Source organism: Sciurus vulgaris (genome assembly GCF_902686455.1).
Source record: "Sciurus vulgaris genome assembly, chromosome: 4".
NCBI lineage: Eukaryota > Metazoa > Chordata > Mammalia > Rodentia > Sciuridae > Sciurus > Sciurus vulgaris.
In genome coordinates this window covers 90688872-90711240 of record NC_136464.1, presented here as the reverse complement: position 1 = coordinate 90711240, position 22369 = coordinate 90688872, and the positions used below count along the sequence as shown (strand labels likewise).

At 37.1% G+C, this 22369-nt stretch overlaps 1 long non-coding RNA gene across 2 annotated transcripts in view; it reads right to left on the bottom strand.

The window, feature by feature from the left end:
• LOC306660608 overlaps nucleotides 1-22369 on the bottom strand; it is a 601149-nt gene that overhangs the window by 561606 nt on the left and 17174 nt on the right. The window contains exons 3-4 of one of the 2 annotated variants that reach the window (XR_013763691.1): nucleotides 21162-21235; nucleotides 20092-20216 (exon numbers count right to left, since the gene is read on the bottom strand). This is a non-coding gene — a long non-coding RNA (uncharacterized lncRNA). Of the gene's footprint in view, nucleotides 1-20091; nucleotides 20217-21161; nucleotides 21236-22369 lie in introns of those variants that run through there. The other variant, XR_013763690.1, reaches the window with a different exon arrangement.

Here is a 22369-nt window from a genome sequence, read left to right as displayed (position 1 = left end):
CTTAACAGAATTAGCTTTGTTTAGATGAAGCATTTTAGTGCTAACAGACTTATTCATAACATGGATAGATTATAGTGTCACATTTTGTCATTGCAAAGGACAATACTGGCAGATTCTCAAAGTGCTCTTTTGTTGACCGGGTAGTTGCCACTATTTATTCTAACTCTTAATTATCACTGATAGTACATGAAAAGTTGAAAAGGATTTCAATTGAAGAAACATTTTCCTTATTAGAAAGACCTCTTCTAAGACACACACAATCTCCCTGGCTCTGGTGATGTGTGATATAAGTGCTCTGCCACATACTCCACGTACCTGCAGAAGGAGTTCATTTATAGACTTACTACATTTACTACATGGAGATGAGTTTCTTTATAAGTGTGTATTGTCTTGATGGATGGTTGGGAGGAGGCAACAGTGGGCAACGGAGAGGTTGCTGCTGAATTACTTCCCACAGAAAGTTTGCCTTCCTTCCGATGTTACTTTATCTCAGTGAAAGAAACTTCCATCAGCTAGGCACTCAGAGAATACAAGAGTCAACTTTTAACAGTGACAGTGAAAAATGATACCTAATAGAAGAGGGAGAGGTAGTGATTTGACTCCCCAGTAATGTCCAGCATCTTACCATTTCCAGTAGTGTGTGTACACTTATTTATTGCTATGGTTTGGATAGATTATGAGAGCTATAATGTAATCCAGTCATCCTACACTGAGTGGACTAATTGGGTGTTAACAGTAGGCAGTTGAGCCATGGCTGGAAGAGGTGGGTCACTGAGGGAAGTGATCACCTTCCCTGTGGCCACTTCCCCTCTGTCTCTCCACCACACTCTTCTGCCATGATGTGCTGCTTCACTTGGTTCCAGAGCAATGGAATTGGCCAACCATGGACTGAACCTTTCAAACAATGAGCCAAAACACTTTTTGCCCTGTAAGTTGTTCTTTTCAGGTATTTTGGTTGCAGTGATGAAAAGCTGACTAATGTGTATGTCATTGGCATTTCCTCAATTTTATGAAGAATCCTTTTCTAACAAACATAAGTCAACACAACAGCCATTTCTTCCCAGATCATAGTATTTCTAAACATTACACTCAAATCTGAAGCTGCAGTAGATCCTCTACCTTTTTTGTTTTGTTTTGTTTTGTTTTTTTTTCTACACCCACCCAAACTCCATGGGGAGTTGATCCTTATTTCTATGCACTACAGCCGTATTTTGTAAACACATCAATCATTGCAATTATCACATATTTTTCACATTGTATATATGGATTCCTATGTGTATATACACATGGGCCTGTGTGTGTGTGTGTGTGTGTGTGTGTGTGTGTGCGTGCCTATGTGTATGTGTGTGTTCATTAGACTGGAGGTTCCCCAAGGGCAAGGTCTTATTCATGTCTAAATCCCAAGTATATAGCACAGTTTCTGGTATGAGTAGGACAGGAAGTCCTTGATAAACAATTGTAAACAAAAGCACTGGTAGGTCTCAAATGAACTTAGGGGGAAAAAAATCACCTAACTTTAACTGCTTAAGTTTGCCCTTTCATTAAAAAAAGTCCTTTTAAAAGCATAGAACAACTGAAAACAAGTCTAATACAACAAAAGTTTTTCTGGATATCATACTAGAACATACTTACAAAAACCTTCTACATTCTCTGAAAGACCATGCTGGGGTGTAAGGTTTAAAATATTGTGAATCCAGCCCAGGAGGAACAAAAAGGCAAAACTACCCTTGAAAACATTTTCCAGATGTGTATTTTTTAAAACAATGTCTCAGGTAACAATCAACAATTTAAGGAAGAGCTTTCTGAATTTAGTCAGAAAAAAAGAATCTTGATTTCTTCCTTTGGGGTATGACATTTTACAAATTAATTTAGAATCCTTTAAAACCCACAGAGCTAAGAGGAAATTGAGAACACTTGTACTAATCATTTGCAACTTCAATGTAGAAGGTCATATATCAAAAAGGTTACTACAATCAAAAAATTCAATTACTAAGGACTCCTAATGGGCTTTACTTAAAATAGCACAGAACTGCAATGTCTTCCATTTCAAAGGAAAAAAAAATTAATAATTCCCCAAATACTGTGAAGGATGAGTTCAATACACGTCTTCTCTCTAAACCTAAATTCCCAACATCTGCAGAATTCAGGAGCCCACAGTCTAAATAGTCAAATATTTAAGCAAGACTCTTGAGGTTTTTCAAGATGGCGGCCTAGAGGGTGGCTGCATTTCATGTTGCTCCAGGACTCAGGATTCAAAAGAGGAGATATTGAGAGACTTGGGACCAACTCAAAGCAGCCGGGTGAGTCTCTCCCGTTGGGGAGGCGTCCCGGATGGGGCAGTAGTCCCGGAACGCAGGGAACTTTGTGAAGTAGAGCTGCCGGCGAGATGCCCCTCCCTCCGCTGGAGCAGTGAACTCGGACAACTGGGAGCATCGTAAAGGAGGCCGCTCAGCACAGCGCTGGGATTCGGAGCAACCACTGAGGCTCCGGAGGCTGCCCAGAGGAGGAATGGTGAGGAGAGCTGTGTGGTTTCAGAACACCGGGGCCTGCCCTGAGGACGAGGAGGAGGAGGAGCACGGCCACTTGAATTCAGAGTGACTGCACCAGAGCTAGAGGCGGTTGCCAGAGGAGGGGCTGCATGGTGAGCTGTTTGGACTCAGACCACTTCTGAACACTGGGGCCTGCCCGGAGGAATAGGAGGAGGAGGAGGAGGAGCAAGGCGGGTCATTTGGACTCACAGTGAATGCATTAGAGCTCCAGGGCGGCTGCTCAGAGGAGGAGGCGATCGGTGAGTTGTTTGGACTTAAAGCGACTGCTCCTGAACACAGGGGGGCTGCCTGGAGGAGAAGTGCGGTGGGTCACTTGGTCTCGAGTGGCCGCATCAGAGCTCCGGGCAGTTGCCCAGAGGACCCGTGCAGCGGGTCACATGGATTCAGAGCCACTCAGAGTGACCGCTCCTGAACACCCGGGGGGGTTACCTGGAGGAGAAGGAGGAACAGGGAGGGTCATTTCCACTCGGAGTGATTGATTGCCCTGGGCTATGGGTGGTTGGTGGGAGGAGGAGGCATGCAGTGAGTTACTTGGACTCCTAGGGACCGCACCGGAATACTGGGCGGCTGTCTGGAGGAAGAGGCGTGTGGTGGGTCTCTGGGATTCAGAGCAATTGTACGGGGCCCCAGGTGGCTGCTCAGAGAAGGGGTCACATAGCCAGGCGATTAGGTGCAGAGCAGGGTCCCAGGATCTAGGAGGCTTCTTGGTGGAAGAGCCGCACAGAGACACACTTAGGGGCACAGCGAAGGTTCCAGGACTGCAGGCAGATTATCTGAGGAGAGGTAGCCTAAGGAGATTCATCTGCGAAGGGTGAGGCTCCCAGGCCCAGGAGGTAGGGCCGGGCCCCTGGGAACTTTGCAGAGGAAGGCAGTCCAGCCCAGGCGGTAGCTATAAATTGAGGGGAAACTCTAGGAGGGAACTGACCAGCGAGACCTCCCCACGGGTGAGTCTTCCCTGCCGGGTAAGGTTTCCCCACAAGAACGGTAAAACCAGAGACACAGGCCCAAACAGGCCTTGCCTCAGCCCGCAGCCCAGGTCCCCTTTGGATGACCATTGGTCAACAAGTGGAGGCACCTCTGCCCACTAGCAGGGAATATACCCCACCTGAAGGCCACCACTCCTAGAGAGGCAGTTTCCTTGTGGAGCACCGCATTATCAACTTGCTCCAAGACATCAGCCTACTGAAGGCTAACAGGGGATATATATACAAATCTTCAGGGACATTGTAAGTCAAAAGAGGAAATCCGCAATATCTCAGCAGTCCACTGATACCTGAACAATATGAGAAAACAAGGAAAGAAAATGCTGCAAACAAATCTAGATGTTACATCAATAAAACCCAATGACAGCATGGCAGAAGAAATGACAGAAAAGAAGTTCAGAATGTACATAATTAAAATGATCAGGGAAGCAAACAATGAGATGAAAGAGCAAATGCAGGCATTGAATGATCGCACCAATCGACAGTTAAAAGAGCAAATACAGGAAGCAAAAGATCACTTCAATAAAGAGTTAGAGATATTGAAAAAAAACCAAACAGAAATCCTTGACATGAAGGAAACAATAAACCAAATTAAGAACTCCATAGAAAGCATATCCAGTAGGATAGAACACCTGGAAGACAGAACCTCAGACATTGAAGACAAAATATTTCACCTTGAAAACAAAGTTGAACAAACAGAGAAGATGGTAAGAAATCATGAACAGAATCTACAAGAACTATGGGATATCATGAAAAGGCCAAATTTAAGAATTTTTGGGATTGAGGAAGGCTTAGAGAAACAAACCAAAGGAATGAACAATCTATTCAATGAAATAGTATCAGAAAATTTCCCAAATCTGAAGAATGAAATGGAAAATCAAGTTCAAGAGGCTTATAGGACTCCAAATACACAAAATTACAACAGACCCACACCAAGGCACATTATAATGAAAATACCTAACATACAAAATAAAGATAGAATTTTAAAGGCTGTGAGAGAAAAGAACCAAATTACATTCAGGGGGAAACCAATACGAATATCAGCAGATTTTTCAATCCAGACCCTAAAAGCTAGAAGGGCCTGGAACAACATTTTTCAAGCCCTGAAAGAAAATGGATGCCAACCAAGAATCTTATACCCAGCAAAACTTACCTTCAAATTTGACGATGAAATCAAATCCTTCCATGATAAACAAAAGCTAAAAGAATTTACAAAAAGAAAGCCAGCATTACAGAACATTCTCAGCAAAATATTCCATGAGGAAGAGATGAAAACCAGAGAAGCAAATCAGCAAAGGGAGGAATTATCCTAAAGGAATTGTCAAATAAAGGAGGAAACAAGTTGTGTCAAACAAATAAATAAAAAATATTTAAAAAATGAACCAAATGACCGGGAAACCAAATCATATCTCAATAATAACCCTGAATGTTAATGGCCTGAATTCATCAATCGAAAGACATAGACTGGCAGATTGGATTAAAAAGAAAGATCCAACAATATATGTTGCCTACAAGAGACTCACCTCATAGAAAAAGATACCCATAGACTAAAGGTGAAAGGATGGGGAAAAACATACCATGCACATAGACTCAGCAAAAAAGCTGGAGTATCCATCCTCATTTCAGACCATGTGGACTTCAAGCCAAAGTTAGTCAGAAGGGATAAAGAAGGTCATTTCATACTGCTTAAGAGAAGCCTAAATCAGCAAGATATAACAATCATAAACATCAGTGCCCCAAACAGTGGCTCATCCATGTATGTCAAACAAATCCTTCTCAATTCCAGAAACCAAATAGACCATAACACAATAATACTAGGTGATGTTAACACGCCTCTCTCACTACTGGACAGGTCTTCCAGACAAAAATTGAACAAAGAAACCATAGATCTCAATAGCACAATCAATAATTTAGACTTACCGGACATTTATAGAATATACCATCCAATCAAGAGCGAATACACTTTCTTCTCAGCAGCACATGGATCCTTCTCTAAAACAGACCATATATTATGCCACAAAGCTAATGTTAGCAAATACAAGAAGATAGAGACACTACCATGTATTCTATCAGATCATAATGGATTGAAGTTAGAAATAAATGAAAGAGTAAAACACAGAAACTATTCCAACATCTGGAGATTAAACAATATGCTATTATATGATGAATGGATAACAGAAGATATTAGGAAGGAAATTAAAAAATTCTTAGAGGTAAATGAGAACAAAGAAACATCATATCAAAATCTCTGGGACACTATGAAAGCAGTACTTAGAGGGAAATTTATTTCATGGAGAGCATTTAATAAAAGCAGTAAAACTCAACAAATAAACGACCTAACACTACGGCTCAAAGCCCTAGAAAAAGAAGAACAGAACAGCACCAGTAGTAGAAGACAGGAAATAGTTAAACTCAGAGCTGAAATCAATGAAATTGAAACAAAAGAAACAATACAAAAAATTAACAAAATAAATAGTTGGTTCTTTGAAAAAATAAACAAAATTGATAAACCTTTAGCCACACTAACAAAGAGAAGAGAAAACCCAAATCACTAAAATTCGGAATGAACAAGGAAATACCACAACAGACAGGATTGAAATACAAAACACAATTAGAAGCTATTTTGAAAATCTATACTCCAACAAAATAGAAAATTTCGAAGACATCAACAGGTTTCTAGAGACATATGAATTGCCTAAACTGAACGAGGAGGACATACACAATTTAAATAGACCAATTCCAAGTAATGAAATAGAAGAAGTCATCAAAAGCCTACCAACAAAGAAAAGTCCGGGACCAGATGGGTTCTCAGCCGAGTTCCACAAAACCTTTAAAGAAGAGCTCATTCCAATACTTCTCAAAGTATTCCATAAAATAGAAGAGGAGGGAACCCTCCCAAACTCATTCTATGAAGCCAATATCACACTGATACCTAAACCAGACAGAGACACATCAAGGAAAGAAAATTTCAGACCAATATCCTTAATGAACATCGATGCAAAAATTCTCAACAAAATTTTAGCAAATCGCATACAAAAACATATTAAAAAGATAGTGCACCATGATCAAGTTGGTTTCATCCCAGGGATGCAAGGTTGGTTCAACATCAGGAAATCAATAAACGTAATTCACCACATTAATAGACTGAAAGTCAAGAATCACATGATTATTTCAATAGATGCAGAAAAAGCATTTGATAAAATACAGCACCCCTTCATGCTCAAAACACTAGAAAAAATAGGGATAGTGGGAACTTTCCTTAACATTGTAAAGGCCATTTATGCTAAGCCCATGGCTAATATCATTCTAAATGGTGAAAAACTGAAAGCATTCCCCCTAAAAACTGGAACAAGGCAGGGATGCCCTCTTTCACCACTTCTATTCAACATCGTTCTTGAGACTCTGGCCAGAGCAATTAGACAAACCAAAGAGATTAAAGGGATACGAATTGGGAAAGAAGAACTCAAACAATCCCTGTTTGCTGATGACATGATTATATATTTAGAGGAACCTGGAAATTCCACCAGAAAACTCTTAGAACTCATAAGTGAATTCAGTAAAGTAGCAGGTTACAAGATCAATGCCCATAAATCCAACACATTTTTATACATAAGTGATGAATCTTCAGAAAGAGAATTAGGAAAACTACCCCATTCACAATAGCCTCGAAAAAAATAAAATACTTGGGAATCAATCTCACAAAAGAGGTGAAAGACCTCTACAATGAGAACTATACAACACTAAAGAAAGAAATTAAAGAACACCTTAGAAGATGGAAAGATCTTCCATGTTCTTGGATAGGAAGAATTAATATTGTCAAAATGGCCATACTACCTAAAGTGCTATACAAATTCAATGCAATTCCAATTAAAATCCCAATGATATACCTTACAGAAATAGAGCAAGCAATTATGAAATTCATCTGGAAGAATAAGAAACCGAGAATAGCTAAAGCAATCCTTAGCAGGAAGAGTGAAACAGGGGGTATTGCAATACCAGATCTTCAACTCTACTACAAAGTAATAGTAACAAAAACGGCATGGTATTGGTACCAAAATAGAAAGTTAGATCAATGGTATAGAATAGAGGACATGGACACAAACCCAAATAAATACAATTTTCTCATACTAGACAAAGGGGCCAAAAATATGCAATGGAGAAAAGATAGCCTCTTCAACAAATGGTGCTGGGAGAATTGGAAATCCATATGCAACAGAATGAAACTAAACCCATATCTCTCACCGTGCACGAAACTAAACTCAAAATGGATTAAGGACCTCGGAATCAGACCAGAGACCCTGCATCTTATAGAAGAAAAAGAAGGTCCAGATCTTCAACATGTCGGCTTAGGACCAGATTTCCTTAACAGGACTCCCATAGCACAAGAAATAAAAGCAAGAATCAATAACTGGGATAGATTCAAACTAGAAAGCTTTCTCTCAGCAAAGGAAACTATCAGCAATGCGAAGAAAGAGCCTACAGAGTGGGAGAATATCTTTGCCAATCATACTTCAGATAGAGCACTAATCTCCAGAATCTATAAAGAACTCAAAAAACTCTACACCAAGAATTCAAATAATCCAGTCGACAAATGGGCTAAGGAAATGAATAGACACTTCACAGAAGAAGATCTACAAGCAATCAACAAACATATGGAAAAATGTTCAACATCTCTAGTAATACAAGAAATGCAAATGAAAACCACCCTAAGATTCCATCTCACCCCAATTAGAATGGCGATTATCAAGAATACAAGCAACAACAGGTGTTGGCGAGGATGTGGGGAGAAAGATATACTCATACAAGGCTGGTGTGGCTGCAAATTAGTGCAGCCTCTCTGGAAAGTAGTGTGGAGATTCCTTAGAAAACTTGGAATGGACCCTCCATTTGACCCAGCTATCCCACTCCTTGGCCTATACCCAAAGGACTTAAAATCAGCATACTACAGAGATGCAGCCACATCAATGTTCATAGCTGCTCAATTCACAATAGCCAGACTGTGGAACCAACCTTGATGCCCTTCAATTGATGAGTGGATTAAGAAACTGTGGTATATATATATACAATGGAATATTACTCAGCCATAAAGAATGATAAAATTATGGCATTTGCAGGCAAATGGATGAAATTGGAGAATATCATGCTAAGTGAGATAAGCCAATCTCAAAAAGCCAAAGGACGAATGATATCGCTAATAAGTGGATGATGACACATAACGGGGGGAGGCAAGGGTTAGTGTTAGGGTTAGATTTAGGGTTGGGGGGGGCAAGTATGGAGGAAGCACTGTATAGACTGAAAAGAGGGGTGGGTGGGGTGGAGGGAAGGGAAAAAATAATAGAATGAATCAAACAATATTACTCTGTGTAAATTTATGATTACACAAATGGTATGCCTTTACGCCATGAACAAACAGAGAAACAACATGTATCCCATTTGTTTACAATAAAAAAAAATCCTATTGCAGTAAAGTAACACCATAAAATAAAAAAGACTCTTAAACTTATTGATATCAACAAGTTTAATTAGCTGTTTCTGTCCTTGGATGTCTCATGTTTTTGTTTGAATTTTAGAACAGGAGAAAAGACGTTGCTTCACAAAAGGTATGAAGATTAATTTGATTTTTTCTTTCTCCTCTTTTTTAATTGATAGGAGGAAAAACTTTCAGTGTTCTATAACACAGTAGGGTGACTTTATTAACAATAATTTACTATACATTTAAATATAACTAGAAAAAAGGATTTTGAATTTTCCAGTAGAAAGAAATCATATTTTCTTCCTCTTAATAAATAATTCGATTATGAACTTTTAAAATTTTGAATGTAATTTTTTTTCACAATCTTTTTTTTATTTAAAATCATAAATTTACATAATGTTGTTTGATTCATTCTGTTATTTTTTTTCCTTTCCCCCCCACCCCTCCCACCCCTCTTTTCCCTCTATACAGTCCTTCCTTCCTCCATTCTTACCACCTTCCTTATCCCTAACCCTAAACCTAACCCTAACCCTAACGCTAACCCTTCCTACCCCCCATTATATGTCCTCATCCGCTTATCAGCAAGATCATTCGTCCTTCAGTTTTTTGAGTTTGGCTTATCTCACTTAGCATGATATCCTCCAATTTCATCCATTTGCCTGCAAATGCCATAATTTTATCATTCTTCATGGCAGAGAAATATTCCATTGTGTATATATGCCACAGTTTCTTCATCCATTCATCAACTGAAGGGCATCTAGGTTGGTTCCACAATCTGGCTATGGTGAATTGAGCAGCTATGAACACTGATGTGGCTGTATCTTTGTAGTATGCTGATTTTAAGTCCTTTGGGTATAGGCCAAGGAGTGGGATAGCTGGGTCAAATGGTGGTTCCATTCCAAGCTTTCTGAGGAATCTCCATACTGCTTTCCAGAGGGGAAAGTTAAAGCATAGAAGTACTGAGCAGCTTGCAGAAGGTCAAGAGCACAACTGCTCTTGTAACCAGCAGACCCATCTTAAACCTGTAGACCAGACACTATTCGAGGCTGTTTCAGTGGAGGCTAAGTCAATCCATGTCCCACAATCCCTTCGACTTTAATCTCATAACTGTAATAAAAGGCAATAGTGTGCTAAGATTTCCTTTTAAAAATAATACTATACAATATTTAATAGTCAACATTTCCTTTCCTTCCTTTCCCCTTCCCTTCCTTCTTTCCTTCTTTATAAATGTTCAATGTGAAAAACTCATAAGTTAACATGATACATAGTACAAATAATTTTTTTTGTCATAAACAATGTATGTAGTAAGACCATATTTTTATGTGTTTGTGCAAATACTTATTACATACCTACTCTTTGCCAGGCAAAATATCAGGCATGACATTTAACAATAAAGAATAAGTTTCACCCACCATACTATGGAGATTACACCATAGTTTTAGATGAGTTTTCTGACTCTAGGGAGAGGTGGGAAATACAATAAAGTCTCAAACTGTCATGCATGGAAAAGTGATTCCTGAATTTAACATCAGAGGTGAGGAATGAATCCACTCCAGTCTTTAAGTCATATTCTGGATCATGTGATTCTACAGTGATGATAATGCCAACAAGTTATTGCTGCTTGTAAAGCTCTTCCTCTTGACCTTGAACAATGTCTTTATTTCCTATTCAATACTCACCCTCCACTCTTCCTTTCTAACAGAAGCCTAATTTTGTTTAGGATGACAGTGACTCTATACCTCAAATTCCCAGATGCCCCAGAAACCAGAAATACATAGTTTTGCCCAGTGACATATTTGCAGAAGTCTGCTAGGGAGTCCTTGAAATGTCTGTCCATTTGTTTACTTATCCATTCACTCATTTTAATAGGGTGCTTCTCCTCCCCCCCCCCTTATTATTTCTTCTTTCTGTCTGGTACATGGACATGAGGTTGGAGTTGAAGCCTACAGATTATAAGTGTGATAAAAGCCATATTCTTAGTATGGTGAAGGGTAAAAATTCAACTTAATCAAGACTTCAGTCTTATTTATTGAATGAATGGGAAAAATATATTTCATTGGTTCAGCAACTAAAGTTAGATTTCTCTTTTCATGTAGCCTAATCCTATTTCCAACTGGCAAATGATAAGAAATCATCTCTCCCTTCAGAGCATAGAACCAGGAATAAGAATTTTTCAGGATCTTCTGATGAAATGGCTGGATTTTCAAGTCATCAGCTATGGTGAATGTCTCTAATAAACAAGGTCTGCTCGTTCAGAAAATTGATGCAATCAGAATACTAGTATCTCATTCTGAAATATTCATAGACAGCCAGAATGCAAAGGCAGAAACCAAAACAAGTAATGAAAGCAACTCAGAGGAAAAAGAGTCAGTGCAAGGAGCAAAGAAAACAAAATTTTAAAATATATTTGACATAGAAAGATTAGAATAAAATATTTTAAAAAGTCACAGAAATGGAATAAGTACAAGAAACCACTGTAAAAGGGAAAACAGAGTAAAAAAGAGCACTGGAAAGTGAAAAAAAAATGTTGATAGATGTAAAAAATGAATTCATTAAAATGGAAGAGCACAAATACATATGAAAGGCTCTTACTGAAAGAAATGTAAAAAGTGACAGAAAATAGAAGAGAAACAACCATGAAATTACAAGATAATTCAAAGAATTACCAGAAGTTGTATTAAAAAAAATCAGAATCAGTGGAGAAGAAACACATTTCAAAGAAATAAAGCAAAGGTGTCCCCAGACTTAAAGTCTTAGGTTTTCAGACTGAAAGCCAGCCAAGGTACAAAACTGTAAAAGGAAAGAAACCCACAGTGAGGCACATCATTTAGAATTTCAGAACACAGGGATAAAGGTAAGATGCTAAACAGATTCCAGAGGAGAGAAAAAGAAACAGATTGGGTTAAAAGCATGACACTAGGCTTTTAAACAAGATACAGGAATTTTGAAAATGTTGAGCCTCTAAAATTGTAAAGAAATCTCCAATTTAGAATTTTAACACCAACTATAGGTCATTTGTGAGGAAGGAAATGTAAAAATAGAAAGGAAAACAAAAATAAAAAAACAAAAAATGAGAATGAAAAATTTTGTAAATTACCTCATCCTTTCTTAAGAAGTAAGGAAATACTCCACTAACTGGAGGGTGTAACAAAGAAGAAGAGTTTGTGGGATGGAACTCAACAGAGACTCAAAGGGCATTCTCAGTCCCAGAAGGAGGCTTATCCAGTTTACCTGCAGAACAACCTGTCACTCACTTCAAGGGAAGAGGGTTAAGGAGGGATTCTAAAAGGTGGAAAATGGATTTAAAGGAAAGGTGGAAAGTGGATTTAAAGGATTTCAGAATGTGTCTGTCTATACCAAATTGAAAATTATGGTTTGAGAATGAGATTGGGAAACCTTGCATACATAGAAATTGTAACAAATGAGAAAGAAAGATGCCCTTATTATCTCCAAGGAAAACAAAAAAATAAACACAAGCATTGTGTACTATCTATAAGTGCTTTGCTCAATATTGCAACATTGCAAGAATGTTAGCTCATGAATGTTGAATGGAAACACGGTGGGAGGCACAGGCATAGAACAAAGAGCACGATTAGAGCATGTGATCTTCATATTCCATACCAGGAAGAAAATACGCAGTATCTGAAATTAAAAAATACAGAAACATGAACTGGAGTAGATACATGATAAAAATCTGTACTAGAATAAATAGTATAAAGTTTCAAAGAAGTTGTTTCTGGGAGGAGAATTCACAAATGGGTTAGGATGTCACAGGTAGCTGTCTTTTGGTTTTTCATCTTATTTGTGTGTTTTCTTTATGATGGAAGAGTCATAAACTTTGAGGTACAATTTTATTTTATAAAATTTTATGTACTACTTTAATGAAAGGAAGTATTACATAAAAATATTTGACTTGGGATTTACCTTTTGAAGATTTATTTTTGTGGTATTGTTTCATCTTGCAGAACTTCAAAGAGATCAAATATATTACCTATTATTTCTAGCTTTTTTTTTAATTTCTGTGGATGGGTAAAGAATAATTTCTATATTTTTATAATTTGTTATTTTCCCTCTTAGGTCTTTGTCAAAATCTTGGTTTTATGACTTTCACTTATTCATTCATTCAGTCATTTAGTCTCTATACATAAATTTGACCTTAAATATTACAGTTTAGAGAGACTTTTCTAATACTCCAAACACATCAATTCTGATATCTCATTACATCTTAGGGAAGCAGGATGTTAGAAAAATTAAACAAATACTTTGTTTTATGAATTTCAACTAAACTAACTCATATGGAAATAACACTCCCACCCAGTGATCACTTGCTTCTTGATTCCCAGTGAGCATCATGGACTAGACATATAGTCACTGCGGCTTTCCAGGTGGTCCAACTTATGGACAGAATAAGTAGCTCCATGCTTCTGTCAGTAGTATGGAAGAGCTAAAAGTTTGTTTCTAAAAATTCAAATTTCTGCAAGTAGTTACTACTACCTTGCGTAGATCTCTTAGGGAAGTTTCTTTACAGTAGTACAAAAACCAGCTAAATAAAGTCAGCTGCAAAAATACTGAACAAGATCTTATGTGTATGCTAAAAAGGATGTAGATTATGTTATTTCTTTTTGTGATTTTATAGAAGATAATTACCAATGCAAGTGATTTTTTTCCCCAAGTCTTTCACTAATACATTCTTTAAAACTTTCATTTTTTACTTAGGTTGATAGAAGGATGGTTTTTCTTCATTCAGTAACTACTTCAACAAATTTAATACATATTTGGATGAAGAGTAGATACTTCCATAGCCCAATTTCACATATAGAGATAATGAAATGGCTTTGCCATTAAAATTTTGATTCAGTTTCTCCCTGGAATGTGTTAACAGAAACCACTTTTGCTTTTATAGCTGGGAAAGAGGCAATTTGTTATTATGAGAGTTTAGGCAGATTCCAAACTGTAATAATTCTAGGGTTTCTCAGACTGAGTAGAGAGAGGCCATGAATTCAGAATACTGACCACTAACATTGTGCATTGCTCTTAAAGCTTTGCTCAAATTAACACTATTATTTGTATGCACATTAACCTGGTATAAGAGTAATTTTCTTAAAAAGAATACTTATTGAAGTTTAAGAATATTACCCAATAATAAAGCTACTAGATGACATATGCTTAATTGTTACTGGAACTCTTGTGTAAATTTTGAGAAACTAAATCATAAAGATGTCTGAAATAGCAGCCCCAAATGCCAAATTCTAGAATTGAGGAAAAGGACATTTCTCTACTCTAATGAAATACAGTGACTATTTCCCTGAGGTATGATGAATTAATTCACTCTCAGAGAGGAGGATTGGTCTAACAGTCATACTGCATACCTGTTTCAAAGTAGACCATTGATATCTATTTCATGAGAAAGGATATGTGTTATATAAATCATCAAACTTTAATTACCCAGTAGACTTATAGAATTTATGAAATGGAAAGTTCCATGGAGATTATCAAGTCCAGTTTTAGACAATTAAAGAAGTAAAGTGTCTTATCCAAGTTTGGAAGCAAAAGAGTAGCAGATGATGCTTAAGAATCTACCTCAACTATTATTTTCTTTCCTCAAGTGAAATGATGTCACCTGCTAAGTGTAAATCTTTTAGGATATAAAAATATGACATGGGTCTATGTGTAGCATTATGTATTTATGAATATCATAAACAAACTGGAGAAGGACGACACAGGGAATCCAAAATTCCAATCCCCAGTCTTCTGCAAAGAATGGAAACTCAGCACTCAAAGATAAGCAATTACAAATATTTCAGATTTTCCATTACCCATTTTGAGGCACATTTATTCTATACATATTAAAAGCAAGATAATAACTGCATTTTGTAAATATTGCATTTTGTATGCCCTTCATAACATAATACATATTGCTTATATAATAATACAAAATATGAAAAACAACATTCTGAGTGATGTCTATACTGTAAAACAATTGCAAGGTGACATAAAAAGTTTCAATCATTTGGAAAAATCATTCAAATTCATTCTCAGTCTTTAACCAAGTCTAACTAATATACAGATTCTTTACTAGGACACTTGAGCATACAGAAATAAGAAAGGTAGGAGAAACCATTCTCTCTCCAACTCAAATATGTAAAATGGTGTAAAGAAACTCTTATGTGAAAATAAATCTGAATGAAATGAGCATGGATACTTGTTTTTCTTAATAAAGTTTGGGAAAATCTATGAAAATGATATTTTAATATTAAATATCATTTCTCCTTTTCATTAATTAAAAACAGGCTACAAATTTATAGTATACTCATAAACTATATGCAAGGAGATACTTTCATCTATTCATTTACTTTTAATCTCCAGCAAGTAAAGAGTGCAGTCAACTTAAATCTTGTTTTGAAGTTTGTTTGACTCTCAAATTCACTTTGAGATAAATCATATACAGACTTCAGGATGGAGAGGCACTATTGCTTTTTGCTTCTGCCAACTTTTACCTGTTAAGGATAATTCCTCCTTAATGTGGTTATCAACACTTTACCATGTACTAATACTTCCTGAAAAAAATCTAGAAATCACATATGGATTTATATTGAAGTTTATGAGAGAGCAGATTGTCTCCATAGTATTAATACAGTGTTATCCTGGAAAACTCTTAATGTTATAAAATACAAATTACGAGAAAGAAACTGTACACACAAACCAGTATAGCTTTTAATATAAGTAATAAGTAAAGGGAATAATAAATACTTTCATAAAGGTTAGCGGCCCTTGGAGGAAGGAAACACAAATTCCCATTTGAGAGAGGGAATATTTGTGCTTCTGAACACACATACACACACACACACACACAAACAAAAAAATACCAGAGGAGGTGTCAGCACAAAATCCAGAGTAAATGCCCTCAACATAAGAAGACAAAGAATGACCATATAACCTCCATGAAATGAGGCACAAATCCCTCAACAGAGCTAGGAATTCTGACACCGTTCCATGCAGCTGGCATTTTCAGAGAAAAAAAAACCAGCGCACTAAAATGGGACATCCCAATCACAATCACCAGGTAAAATAACACACACCATGAAACAAACAACCCAAACCAAGCTACTGGTTTCATGAGGATGGATAAGACAAGTCAGTTTTAAAGAGCAGTGACCATTTCCAGAAGTTAGAACTTCTGGAACTACAAAGTTCCAGAAGTTCTTCTTAGAACTACAAAGCAAATGTTTCCCTGTGAGAGGGAAAAGCACTTTGCAAATTTCCTTTAAAATTACTCTAACAAACTCTACTTTCCACCATCCCTCTCCCCCTCCTTTCCATGAGTTACAAATGTAGGTTTCAGGTAATCTACATCAGAGTGACACACTTACTTTAATTTGATGTTTGCTGTTTGTAAAACAATCTTGTTTATGCCACATTGTGGCAGCCATTCTCTAGAAGGCTGGATTAGTTGACAGATGTAAATACACTGGTAATGTGTTTTGTTCAAGTTTAAAATTTGAAGCATGAAGAATATTGCAACATAAAACATAACTACGTCAAACATCATTTGGCAATGCTTTTAAAAATTACACTGCCAACTTTACAGAAACTAGTGGTTGAATACAAATGTACTTTCAAATGTGTTCCGAGTAGGAAGAAAATAACTCTAAATTTACTCAGCAAAACATTCAGCTCAGGAGAAGATACAGGCAAGTACACACTTATTTTTAAAGAGAGAGATGACTATTAAGAACAAGAGTATGAGCCTCTAATGAATATAAAGAGCAACATATGAAAAACAATTGGCTATCTGGCATCTATGTCAAAGTCTGTCCTATAAGTTGGAGATTCTTTTTCCCTTATCTCTCTGTTAGAATGTAAAATGGATAATAGTATAAATAGTTCTAGAGACAACCTTATAAAAACCTTGTCATTGTTAGGTTCCAATCTTAAACCATAAGAAACAGTAAATGCATATCATTTTCATTTGATGAATGTATTTACATAGCAAGAAACAAGTGCACCTTGCAACATAGTCAAAATCTGCTGACATAATAAAAGGGGGTGTTAGACATAAAAATCTAACATTAATATGGACTAAATGATCTCAATATAAGCAGACATATCCATTATAAATCATTAATTTCCTGAGTATTGGTTCTAACATTTTGATTCCTGGTACTTCTCATAGTTTTAATGTTCTTTTGCTGTGCAAACATTACTGCAACTTGAAAAAAGTTTATCAGTCTTCCCTATGTTGAAAAACCTGCCTATCTTCCTGTCCACTCCACAATCACATTTCTCTGATCTCATATTCAGGTGCCTCTTAACATTCACTTAAATAAATTTTTACTGCAAAACAGATTTTAGAAGTCACTAAAAAGCACTCCCTTACCTTCTAAACCTGCTTCAATGAGCCCAAACTGTTCCAATAATTTAACAAAAAGCACAATGACGATCAGAATTGCTATCATTTCAAGCCATTCCAAGTTCACAGTCAGCTAGGTCATAGTCCGACCAAAATCACTGAGAAGTAAGTGCTCCTCTGCCTGGCTGTCTTTGTAAAGCCATTAAGAAGTCTACTGCCACAGATGGGAGGAGGAGAGTGTGAGAGAGGAAGAGAGAGAAAGAGAGGTTGAGAGAGAGAGGAGAGAGAGAGAGAGGAAGGAGATGGGCAGGCTGAGAGAAAGGGCATAAGTGAGAGAAAACTGCATCCATCCTGTTTGCTGGAGCCAAGGCAAGACGTGGCAGCCAATAAAGTCAGGACTGTCAAAATTATCAGCTTCCTCGTTATCACTGTAACACAGAGAGAGGCCATGTATCACTTCCCACCGCCCGCGGAGGAAATAACACATACGCCTTTTTTTGGTGCAGTGAAGCTTCTTCTCTTTAATGTGGACAAAAGGCTCTTGCAATGCGGAACTACTCCAGGTTATAAAGAATACAGGGACCAGTCAGAAAGTTGTCCCTGTGGTGAATGCATGGACATATCAAGTAAACGCATAAAACATGTACTGTACATAAGCCAAGCACAAGGTATGTCAGCCAATCAGGAGTACTTCCTGAAACTTGTTGACAGCTTCAAGCCTTTTCTGACACCGCACCAGGCACCATCTTGAAGATCAGGCCGGGGCGTGCCCACCTCCGCGGGCCCTCAGAGGCGAGCGTCCCTGACATCTCCCCCTTTTCTTTATATTAATTTGGCTTGGGACTGGGCCTGTCTTAGGTTGTCCATGGCGAACAGCATCCTTAACATTTTATTCTCCCAGGGGCAGTCTCCAACTTCCAGAGGCAGATGGGTTTATGGCTTAATTTCCTCGAATTGACCCGATTCCCTATTTCTACACTAACTACCTGTCCTTAATTCTGGCTTCATTCCCCCCTTTAGGAACTCCCAACTGCTGTAAGGAAAAGGGGGCACTGATTGTTCTGGCTGCTTCAAAGCTGAAAGGGGGCAGCGTGGGGCAAGCAGTTTGGAGTTCCCTTTTTTAAAAATCGGGTCAATCGAGGGGTCCAAGGTAGAAGTCTGGTTGGGGAAGAGCAGATTGTAAAGTCATCTGGGGGTGGGTGCTTCTATGAGAGAAGAACAAAAAGACATGAGTACTGAAAGGAGATTAGTACAAAATAAATGTTACAGCATCTGAAACATGCCACTGAGTATCATGAAAATGACAGAAGTCAATCTCTCACCAGGAGGTGGAAGAACTGAGAAATTGTTCCCATAATTAGGCCTAGCAAAGGCTGGAGTGGACAAGGCCTTTATTTGGGGACTTTAATATTGTCCAGGTTATCAGGAATGTAAACACAACATTTAACTCTTAATGTCATAGATGTCCCCAGAAAATATAGTTAAGCAACTTAATGTCATCTGATTTTTGTAAAATATCCCTTTATTGGTATATCTATGTTTAGTAGAGATCTCTATACTTCTGTTACTTAGGGCTAGATAATCATACGAGCAAACATAGATTAAGTCTACCTGTGTAGCTTAGGAAGGTCTTAAACTGACTAAAAACTTCTGACTCTGGCAGATTCTCTTGATAGTTCTATCTCATAAGAGTAACTTATCAACAACCTGTTCATTATTAATGCTTTCAAAACTTATTGATACTTTTTATATTTTTACCCCTGTTCCTTATACTTGAAATAGATTTGTCGCCTTTTCTGACAAACAACTTTTCTGGTAGTTAAGAGTCAGTCTGCTATGTCAGTCTTCCATGATTATATGAGTTTTATCCTTACAAAAACCAGGTATTTCTTTCCTCAAAGGTATCAGTTTTTCTTTATTGATTTTTCTAGGGTACCTTTACCACTTGAAGAATAAAATATTTCTTTACATGTCACTTCTGTTTGCACCTAGAAATGTGGGGACAATTTTGAATCACTTAGTATGAACAGTCTTAATTTATTTGATCCCAAAATATTCAAGGGACCAAAAGGTGACAGGGATGGTTTTTCTAGAGGTAATACCTGAGCTGAGACTTAGGAGTAAGGGTGGCCAGTCAGAGTGCAGGAAAGGGTGAGAGTAGGATAGACAACAGCATGAGAGGAAGACAAGTATTAAACAGGGTATGTGCTTGTTTAGAAATACAGGAATTGGGAGGAGTAAAACAAGAGGAAAGGGCAGATAGGGAAAAGGGCTAAAAATAGAGAATTAGGCAGACATCACATTACAGAACCATTAGTGGTAACTTTCAGATAATTGCCCATTAATGTTGTTTAAGGAATCCTTCATGGACATAAATGCATGGGAAAGAAAATTACATAATTACATTTCTCTAAATGCTAAGCATACAATGAATGTCAGCGACATATGAATAAAGGAAAGGAGATGAACAAGAGAACAGTGAAAAATCCAGATGATGCATACACAAAATGAAGGAATTCTTAAAAAATATTTATGTCCTGTGTAAAATGAATTTTTATTGAATGAATACATGTATGAATATGATTCTCTGGTAAATAACAGCGAGCTCAAATCTCTACAAAAAATATCAAATGATCTGTAAGATGAATTATGAGACTGAGTAATTTGCTTCTGTGTACTTAGTTACTTTTCACTTTTATATTTTCCTGGGTTCAGGGGATACTCATTTAGGTGTTCTATTAGCAATGTCCTGATTCTTGGATCTACCAGACTCAACAATGAATGAGACAAGGCTAGGGGTGAAGCTCAGTGGTAAGGTATCTTCTTAGCATGCAAAAGGCCCTGATTTCAAACCCCTTCCCCTGAAAAGAAAAGAAAAAAGAAAAAAAAAAAAAAAACAGAAAAGGAATTAGGAGCACTGAACTCAATGGTATAGGTAAGTAACTATAGATTTATAGCTCTTAGGAGCTACCCTAGAATTAATTGATTTGCTTCTCTATAACACAGTACAAAGTATACAGGCAAAAGAATAAAAAATGAAATATATATAAATATTATATGATTTCATACTACAGACCTCATCAAGTGAGTGAATAGGGTACTGAGTTAACAGAAACATAAAGGTGAACAAATATTCAAGGAAATCAGTTGCATAGACTTGGTATCGAGGTAGTACTAAATCTGATTTTTAAGGAGAGGTGTTCTCTCTGTTTTAAAACTTTGTGTCCAACTCCTGGAATCAAGGAAAACTTTTGTTTCATTCCAAGAATCAAGGACTGTGTATACGCCCTAATGCCCAGCTCCCCAATGGGAATTTTTCTAACAGTCTGAAATCAAATTCTGAATAGCTAAAAATGAATGGGGATTCCAGTAGCATAAAGGTAAATGAAGAAACATTAAAGATTAAGATAATTTTCTCATACTTGCATGGACCTTTTTTTTTTCAAACATGGCCACCAACATTGGCATTTGTCATATTTTCTCAAATAGTCCCACCAAACTTGGAAAAACAAAAGAATTAGAAACGGAAAGTCTGCTGCATTTCTAAAGGATGAATGTAAAAGATGCAGATAGATGTAACATTTCTTCTCAAAATGACACACCAGAATCATTTCTACCATTGAATTACAATGATGAACCTTATTCCTCAGATTCTCTTGCAATTTAATAAGTAAAGAAGCCCAGTGGAATGCACAATTCTCATCAAAGAAAATTTTGTGAACTAGTGAACTGAGATACCTATTTCTAGAATAACATAAAAAATAGTCTTCTTTTTCCATACATAGGTTGGATACCCATGTGCCTACCTCTCTTGCATCATCTGGTTGAGCTATGTTTGGTGTTCTTGATCCACTCATGTGAGAAGATGTACCAAGATCATCTAAGAAATAATGTACAGGAAGCTTAACATATTAGAGCATGGTAATAAGAAAGGAAAGATAAAAAGATGTCCATGAATGATTAAATATCAATATCCTTTACTTTTCAAAATATTTGTAATTGATTCTCAAAGTAACAAAGTGTTCAAGGAGTAAACTCTAGAACGTGTTTTGTTCTCAACATTACTCTGCTGCAGTATACCCTGTTAGTCTTTGGAAGACTTTCATGAAATGACTACCTTATTAACAATGATCTATCTAGAGCCAAATGTGTTGCTCAGTGAGGGCCATGTGGCCCATTCCCAGCATGAACATCAGAGGGAAAATTCAAATCAAGGGCAAATTTTCACTATCTTTCAAAGTTCAGCCAATGTTCCTGTAACAAACCATATCTCATGTGAAAAACTAATGTCAATACAGCATATATGCCTGTCCCTGCATGTTATGGAAGAGGAAGAATGAGTGACTTAGGTATCTTACCATGCCAACACACCCCCCTGCTTCCCATAATCTCTGGAGAAGGAATAATCTAATCTTTACATGCAATGCAGATGGTGCATTTGCTTCCCAATGTGCATTTTCTCATCATTTCTTCCAAAATTACCAAGCTAACTTCTTTCTTTCCTTCCTCATTTCCCCACCTTTCGGCATTTTCATAGTACCCTCTTGACTGGTGGTTGTCATGCTTACAATTTTACATTCACTGTATGGACTATCCCCATCTTGACTTTCCTCCATATTTAGCAATTTTATTTCAGAATTAACAGAATTTTATTCTGTTAATTTATTACTGTTATTATTTTATTATTTATTATTTATAGTTTCTATCATTTCAGCTTTTTGGGCCTCCACCTTTGTCAAAAAGCATGTTTAGATATAAAAACAAAATATATGCCACCCCTGGATCTCCTTATATCTTGAACTTGTATCCAGCAGATCTTCTTTCAGAATTTTCTAAAAGGAAGTGTATACTTGCTAAGTAGAATGTGGTTGGGATACAAAAAATATTAAAATAAGTTTAGAAACCTTTAGGAATGTAGAATCCCAAACTCTTCTCAGACAAAATGTGCCTTTTTTAGCATAGTGCCCCCCAGATGATTCTTTCAGGCAACAGAAGTTCTGACTGATGTACTGTG